Raw genomic sequence first — 9,213 nt, 5'->3', positions numbered from 1 at the left:
TCACCACGCCCGGGCACGCGCTCGCCGCGGCCGCGACCTCCCATGACCGCACCCCGGCCTCCTCTCCCTCCGGCGACGCTGGCCCCGTGCTCCCCCGCCTCGGCCACGCGCCCCGGCCACCACCGTCGCCCGCTCGCCCTCTGGCCTCGTGCCGCCCGGCCCCGCTCTCCGGCATCGATGCCGCCGTCGCTCGGGTCCGCCCCGGCGGCGCCCAGCGCCCTGCGCCCATTCCTGGCCGGCGCCGTTCCCCTCGCCGTGGCGACCGGCCTCCCTCGCTCCTCCTCCTTCCCTGAACCCCCACCACCTCGCCCCGGCCTCGCTTCGTCCGCCCCGACGCACCGTCCTGGCCACCCCCCCTTTGCTCGCCGCCGTATGGGCAGCTCCTGACGGCCCGCGTCGCCGGTGGCGCCCTGCTGCTCCCCCGTCGGTGTTTCCCCTCCGGTGGCCGCCCGACCTTGCCCCGGTCCTCCTCGCCTCGGCGATTTGTGCAAATGCCCAGTCGGGCGCCACACCCGTTCGCCCGTACCCACACCCGTGGCCCGACCCGAAATGGCCTCTGTGCCACTGACCACAGGGGCCCACGCCCCATAACGTTTTATATAAAAAAAAGAGAATTAAAAATAAAATTAATAAATAAAAATAAAAATGATTTAATAAAATTATTAATTAATCAATTAATTATCTAATGAATTAATTAAGTTAATTAATCCGGTTTAATTAATTTAATTATCTAGTTAGGTTATTTAAATAGTAATTAAATTAACTAATCTGTAATTAACCTAAACAGAGAATGACAGATGGGTCCCACTGGACCCACACGTCAGGTTGACCAGGTCAATGGTCAACATTGACTGCTGACATCACTCTGATGTCATGCTGACGTCATCATTTACTATTCTGGATAATGTTGGATTAAATAATTAATTAAATTCCAGAAATTAATAAAATCTTTAGAAAATCATATCTTTTAATTAGTAACTCGGATTAAAATACTTTCAACATGAAAGTTGCTCAGAACGACGAGACGAATCCGGATACGCAACCCGTTCGTCCGCCACACACCCCTAACATATCAAACTCGCAACTTTCACCCTCCGGCTCCTCTGCCCGAAAACACGGAACACCGGGAATACTTTCCCGGATGATTTCCCCCTTCGCCAGCATCACCTCATACTGCGTTAGGACACACCTAGCACCGCTCTTTGTCTTGCGTCGTCTTGCTTATGTTTGCACTGTATTTATTGTTTCTTCCCCCTCTTCTCTTCGGTAGACTACGAGACCGACGCTGCTGCTGCCCAGTTCGACTACGGAGTTGACGACCCCTCTCTCTTGCCAGAGCAACCAGGCAAGCCCCCCCCCCCTTGATCACCAGATATCGCCTATTCTCTTCTATACTGCTTGCATTAGAGTAGTGTAGCCTGTTACTGCTTTCCGTTGATCCTATTCTGATGCATAGCCTGACATTGTTGCTACATCTGTTGATACCTTACCTGCAACCCTAAATGCTTAGTATAGGATGCTAGTTTATCATCATTGGCCCTACATTCTTGTCAGTCTGCCTTGCTATACTATTGGGCCGTGATCACTCGGGTGGTGATCACGGGTATATACTATACATACATACATACTTTACAGATGGTGACTAAAGTCGGGTCAGCTCGAAGAGTACCCGCGAGTGATTCACGGATTGGGGGCTGAAAGGACCTTTGTCCCGACGGCCCTCTGTGTGGATCTTTGTGGCGGAGCGACAGGGCAGGTTAAGACCGCCTAGGAGAGAGGTGGGCCTGGCCCTGTTCGGCGTTCGCGGATACTTAACACGCTTAACGAGATCTTGGTATTCGATCTGAGTTGGCTACGAGCCTATACGCACTAACCAACTACGTGGGAAAGATATGGGCACTCGGCGTCGTGGTATCAGCCGAAGCACTTCGTGACGCCAGCGACTGAGTGGCGCGCGCCGGATTGGAACGTAAGCCTGCTCTTGTATTAAGGGGGCTAGTTCTGCTTTCGGCCGCGTACGCAATGTGCAGGTGTGCTATGGGCGATGGGCCCAGACCCCTGCGCGCTTAGGTTTAGACCGGCGTGCTGGCCTCTCTGTTGTGCCTAGGTGGGGCTGCGACGTGTTGATCTTCCGCGGCCGGGCATGACCCAGGAAAGTGTGTGCGTCCAAATGGGATCAAGCGTGTTGGGTAAGTTGGTGCACCCCTGCAGGGAAGTTAATCTATTCGAATAGCCGTGATCTTCGGTAACAGGACGACTTGGAGTTGTACCTTGACCTTATGACAACTAGAACCGGATACTTAATAAAACACACCCTTCCAAGTTCCACAGACAACCCGGTGATCGCTTTTCTACAGGGCGACAAGGAGAGGATCGCCGGGTAGGATTATGCTATGCGATGCTACTTGGAGATGATACTTGGAGATGCTACTTGGAGATGCTACTTGAAGATGTTACTTGGAGGACTTCAACCTACCCTCTTCTACCTGTTGCAAGATGAAGGTGACCAGAAGCGTAGTCTTCGATAAGACTAGCTATCCCCCTCTTATTCTGGCATTCTGCAGTTCAGTCCACTGATATGGCCCTTTACAGATATATCCATGCATATGTAGTGTAGCTCCTTGCTTGCGAGTACTTTGGATGAGTACTCACGGTTGCATTGTTTCCCCCTTTTCCCCCTATCTCTACTCGATTGCTGCAACCAGACGATGGAGCCCAGGAGCCAGACGCCACCGTCGATGACGACTACTACACCGGAGGTGCCTACTACTACATGCAGCCCGCTGACGACGACTAGGAGTAGTTTAGGAGGATCCCAGGCAGGAGGCCTGCGCCTCTTTCGATCTGTATCCCAGTTTGTGCTAGCCTTCTTAAGGCAAACTTGTTTAACTTCTGTCTGTACTCAGATATTGTTGCTTCTGCTGACTCGTCTATGATCGAGCACTTGTATTCGAGCCCTCGAGGCCCCTGGCTTGTATTATGATGCTTGTATGACTTATTTATGTTTTAGAGTTGTGTTGTGATATCTTCCCGTGAGTCCCTGATCTTGATCGTACACATTTGCGTGCATGATTAGTGTACGATTGAATCGGGGGCGTCACAAGTTGGTATCAGAGCCGACTGCCTGTAGGAATCCCCCTTCCACACTCCTTGGCCGAAGTCGAGTCTAGTCACTACAAAACTTTTACTAACATGGCTGTGAGCCTTACGGGCCCACGTCGCCATTGGGTGGTACTAGGATCTTTTACTCCTCGACCTTTACTCTGGGACTCTGAACTCTTTTCTACTCGGGTTAAACGAATTTACTAACTATCACTAGGATCCCGTGACCCCATTCACCCCAAAGTTGGATAAAGCCATAGTGTTCTTTGGAATAGTATTTTGGACGATTTCCACACTGTCATTGACTCCCTTGAAACATCTTTGTTTTCAGATGGAACCCACGAGGCAGGTCGTCCGCCACACGACGGCCATTGGTGCCTCGGGATCACCTGCCGTGCTAGCTGAGATGATGACCTATCTGGGTTATCGCTGGCACCCTGAGTACACCGTCTTTGAGGAGTACCAGGACTTTAACCAGGAGCAGTACCGAGCCATCGTCCACCTCTACTCTCGGGAGTATGACTCCACTACTGTGCTACACACCGCACATGGTGTTGGGGTGACTATCGATATGGTAGTCCACGATGCTGCTCATGCTGCTCTAACACGTCTTCGTGGAGAGTATCAGGCATTGGACACTTCCCCTTTCAGGCACATTCCTATCGCATCTGACGTTGGTGCGGAGGGATACTACACTGCCGCCTACTCCACCGTCACCCGAGAGCCCTTCCACCATCAGCGCCTGGTTCTGCATGCTAATGGGCTGGACCGAGCTAACAGAGCTCTTCGCCATGAGTTGTACACCACTCGTCAGCACCTTTACAGGGCTCTAACGCTGTTGCACCCCTTTGTCCGGTCTGGACAGCTGCCGCGTTCTGCGATCTACCCAGCCAGGACCGTGATGCCCCATGGTGTCGGATGGCCAGAGGTGGGAGGTTACTCTCCCGCACTTGGTCCTCTTCTGCCACCTGAGCGTCGGGCTCTACACCGGAGTATCCACGGCCCCCAGGCCACTGACGTGGAGGACTATCCGTTGCCTCACTACCAGCTGTCAGGTTACAGCTACCTTCACAGTACCTCCTGGGACTGATGTAGTCTTGCTCATTAGTATTAGATGCATTCGCGAGCCTGTGTGCCGCCTATAATGAATTAGTCTATGTACTGAACTCTGTGTACTGAGCTCTATGTCCGACCCCTTTTGTAAGTTATTCCGACTATCTATGTGGTATCTGTCGTGCTCCTTTCATTATGCATGTTTCATCATGAATGACTCTTGTCTATGCAAATTTCTCAATACTGAACTACCCCTGTTATATATTAACAGTATGGTTAGACCAGCTGGTCGTGGTCGTGGTGGCAACTTCCCACCACCGCCTGAGTACATGGCTGGTATGATCCAACAGCTTGAGATGAATCGCCAGTTCATGGAAAACATGATGGCTCAGTTTCCTCGCCCCAATATGAACCAGCATCCAAACACAACAACTCTGCAGGATTTCATACGCCTCAACCCAAGTGTGTACCGCAGCTCAACCCAGCCGCTGGATGCTGATGACTGGCTCCGTGACATCACCTATGAGATGGAGTCTGCTGATGTAGCCCCTCCAGCTATGTCACTTTTGCTTCCTTCTTCCTGAAGGGACCCGCAGCTCAATGGTGGGACAGCCACATGCGTACTCTGCCAGTTGGGACAATCATCTCCTGGCCAGACTTTCAGGCTGCCTTCCGTGCCCGCTTCATTCCTCAGGGAATCATGGACAGGAAGAAGCGTGAGTTCCGCAACCTCACACAGGGCAACAAAACTGTGGAAGCTTATCAGCGGGAGTTTCTGGACTTATCCCGCTATGCTAAAGAAGACATTGCAACTGATGCTCGCAGACAGGAGAAGTTCCATGAAGGCCTTCAAGCTGACATCAAGCTCGCACTTCTAGTGCATGACTTTGCCGATTTCGCCACCTTGGTGAACAAGGCCATCAATGTCGAGACTGGTCTGCAAGAACACCAGAGCTCTCAAAGGCGCAACCGTGACACGGGCTCATCTTCGGGCCCGCCCTCGCAGAAGCGTAAGATATGGATCCCGAACAGCATGTACCGTCCAAATGCACCTGCCCCAAGGCAGTCTTATGCTGCACCTCGTCTGCCGGCTGCTCCAACTAGGCAGCCAAGGCTTCCAGCTCCGCCACCCCAAGCTCCTGTTCCCACTCCCAATAATGGCCTGTGCTACAAGTGTGGTCAACCAGGTCACCGAGCTAGGGATTGCATTCAGAATCAGAATCAACTGGCCCTTCCAGCTACTGGCCGTGGAAACAACCAGGCCCGCAACAATAATGCCAAGTCTTATGGCCGTGTTCATGCCAACCACATTGATCTGAATGAAGCTCAAGACCAGCCTGCTACTGTGATGGGTACACTCCTCGTAAATTCAGTACCAGCATCCGTTTTATTTGATACAGGTGCATCGCATTCATTCATGTCAGAAGATTTTGCATACAAGCACGATGTTAAATTTGAGCAGATGAACACTTCGGTAGTGGTAAAAACCCCCGCAGGACAATGTCAGACCTCCATGGTTGGCATTGACGTCCCTGTGGAAATCGAAGGGTTAGAATTTCGTGCCTCGCCCATTATACTAAAGTCGTCTAACATTGACCTCATTCTGGGAATGGATTGGTTAAAGGCGCATACTGCTTCTATCGTTTGCGCCACTAAGACCGTCCATCTGCTACACCCTTCTGATGAAATAATTAGCTACGATGCTCATCTGGTTCGGAATGCCGAGGCTAGACTTTATGCCTTAAACGCATTGAATGCTGCACCACTCGAGGGCATTGAAAACATTCCCGTCGTGCGTGAATTCCTAGACGTCTTTCCTGAAGAACTCCCAGGGATTCCCCCTGCTAGAGCTGTCGAATTCGTCATCGACTTGAAACCAGGCACCACTCCTATAGCCAAGCGACCCTACAAGATGCCGCCGCATGAACTCCTTGAGCTTAAGGAGGAAATCGATAAATCTCTTCGAAGTGGTTTCATTCGCCCAAGTTGCTCTCCTTGGGGAGCACCTTCTCTCTTTGTCAAGAAGAAAGATGGGACAAACCGATTGGTCCAAGACTACCGTCCTATAAATCAAGCTACCATTCAGAATAAGTATCCTCTTCCTCGGATCAATGATCTGTATGATCAACTGGCTGGTTCATCAGTGTTCTCTAAACTCGACTTGAGGTTGGGTTACCACCAGATCCGTGTTCGTGAGGAGGATATCCCCAAGACCGCCTTTGTGACTCGTTATGGTTCATACGAGTACACCGTCATGTCTTTCGGCTTAACCAATGCTCCAGCCACCTTCTCTCGCCTGATGAACTATATATTCATGGATTACCTCGACAAGTTCGTCGTGGTTTACCTGGATGATCTCCTGATATTTTCCAAGAATGAAGAAGTACATGCTGAACATCTTCGTCTTGTGCTGGAAAAGCTACGAGAGCATCAGCTATATGCCAAGTTCTCCAAGTGTGAATTCTGGCTTCCCGAAGTAACCTATCTCGGGCATGTCATCTCTAAGGATGGTATTGCTGTCAACCCTGAACGAGTTCAGGCTATTCTCGATTGGACTCCTCCGAAGAATGTCAAGCAAGTCAGAAGTTTTCTCGGTCTCGCCAGCTATTGCCGTCGATTCGTCGAGAACTTCTCCAAGATTGCCAGGCCTCTGACTAACCTGTTGCATAAGGGCGTCAAGTTCCAATGGACAGATAAATGTCAGGAAAGTTTCCAGGCACTCAAAGACAAGTTGACTTCTGCCCCAGTACTAGCTCCTCCTGATACTAAGAAGGACTTCATCATTTACTGCGACGCTTCCCGTCAAGGATTAGGCTGTGTCCTAATGCAAGAGGGCAAAGTGATTGCTTATGCCTCTCGGCAATTGCGCCCTCACGAAGAGAACTACCCAGTTCACGACCTCGAACTTGCTGCTGTCATTCATGCACTGAAACAGTGGTGACATTACCTTCTCGGTAATCGTTGCGAGATCTTCACTGAACACCAAAGTCTGAAGTATCTGTTTACTCAGCCAGACCTGAACCTCCGTCAGCAGAGATGGATGGAGACTGTTGCAGACTTTGACTTGGGTATTTCCTATACACCAGGCAAGGCTAATGTAATGGCTGATGCCTTGAGCCGCAAGTCTTACTGCAACCACCTCCAGGTTCACAAAGTTCAGCCCTCACTCATTGAAGAATTCAGAAAGCTGAACCTCCATATTGTTCCTCCGGGTGCACTCGCTCCCCCTCCTCCGGAGTTACACAAGATGAACCTCCATGTTGTTTCCAGGGGTTCTCTCAATTCCCTGGTTGCGAAACCAGATCTTGTGGACACCATCAAATGGATACAGAAATGTGACGATGAAGTCGAGAGGATTAAACGTTATCTCGCAGAAGGAAAGCCCTCATTCTTCACTGTGGATGACGCAGGCACCCTATTCTTCAAAGGTCGCCTAGTGGTACCGAGTAAGAGGGAAAACCTGAATCTGACTCCAAAAGTTATGAAAGAAGCTCATGATACGCCTTTGTCTATTCATCCCGGTAGCACCAAGATGTACCAAGACATTCGTCAGAGATTCTGGTGGTCTAATATGAAGCGAGACATTGCTCGTTATGTTGCTGAATGTGACATTTGCTGTCGTATCAAAGCAGAACATCAAAGGCCTGCTGGAACTCTACAGCCTATCTCTATTCCCGGATGGAAATGGGACCATGTTGAAATGGACTTCGTCACTGGATTTCCCAAATCGCAGAAAGGTAATGATGCTATTCTTGTCGTCATTGACCGGCTTTCTAAAGTTGCACATTTTCTGGCAGTCAAAGAAACGATCACTACTAGTCAGCTTGCAATGCTCTACATGTCCAGAATTGTTTCACTTCACGGTATTCCACTGGTTATCAGTTCGGACCGTGGCAGCTTATTCACTTCAAGATTCTGGGCAAGTTTTCAAGAAGCTATGGGTACTCACTTATCTTTCAGTACTGCTTTTCATCCTCAGTCACAAGGGCAAGTTGAACGCGTCAACCAAGTTCTCGAAGACATGCTTCGAGCTTGTGTTATTTCCTTCGGCAAGAAATGGGAGGAATCTCTCCCGTATGCTGAGTTCTCTTATAATAATAGCTATCAAGCTAGACTGAGGATGGCCCCCTTCGAAGTGTTATATGGACGAAAGTGTCGAACCCCTCTGAACTGGTCAGAAACTGGGGAACGTCCACTCTTCGGTCCGGATATTATCCAACATGCTGAAGAACAAGTCCGCATTATTCGCGAGAATCTCAAGACTGCTCAGTCACGTCAGAAGAGTCAGTATGACCGTCATCATAAAGACATGGTTTATCAACCTGGCGAAAAGGCCTATCTTCGCGTTACACCAATGAAGGGTGCTCACCGCTTCGGGATCAAGGGCAAGCTAGCTCCTCGCTATATTGGCCCATTCACTATTCTAGAAAGGCGTGGAAAAGTGGCATATCAACTGGAGCTTCCGTCGAACCTTTCTCAGGTTCACGATGTGTTCCACGTGTCACAACTCCGACGCTGCTTCAAGGACCCAATCCGAGCAGTGGACCATGAAGTGCTCGAATTGCAATAGGACCTCTCCTATAAAGAGCATTCGGTCCGCATTCTCGACCAAGCTGAACGCCGCACACGTCAGAAGGCGATCAAGTTCCTCAAGGTCCAGTGGTCGAATCACTCTGAAGACGAAGCCACCTGGGAACGCGAGGATCGTCTTCGTGATGAATACCCCGCACTGTTTCCTTCTACCTCCTAAATCTCGGGACGAGATTTCTTGTAGTGGAGGAGATTTGTAACGCCCGGATAATCATGCTACAGTAAACTCACGTTGATGGTGCCACGTCACCTCTGTCACTGTAGTTAATCTCAGGTTAATTCAAAACTGTTTTGAAATTCAAATGCAAGTTAATGATAACAATAAAAGTTTCCAAAAATTAAGACTAAAATGTTCGGTGATTGTCAAATATTACAAAGGTAATTGTGGTGAGGTAAACACATTTTTATAAAAGGCCTAAATAGTTTAGAATGATTTAAAACAGAAAGAAAATAGAAAAGAAAACAGAA

The 9,213-nt window shown here is 49.8% G+C and overlaps 1 long non-coding RNA gene across 2 annotated transcripts in view; it reads right to left on the bottom strand.

The window, feature by feature from the left end:
* Positions 1–9,213, bottom strand: part of LOC119289333 — an 80,008-nt gene that overhangs the window by 59,145 nt on the left and 11,650 nt on the right. The window lies entirely within an intron of this gene.

The sequence above is a fragment of the Triticum dicoccoides genome, chromosome 4A, assembly GCF_002162155.2.
Source record: "Triticum dicoccoides isolate Atlit2015 ecotype Zavitan chromosome 4A, WEW_v2.0, whole genome shotgun sequence".
Lineage (NCBI taxonomy): Eukaryota > Viridiplantae > Streptophyta > Magnoliopsida > Poales > Poaceae > Triticum > Triticum dicoccoides.
This window is presented reverse-complemented; position numbering and strand designations above follow the sequence as displayed.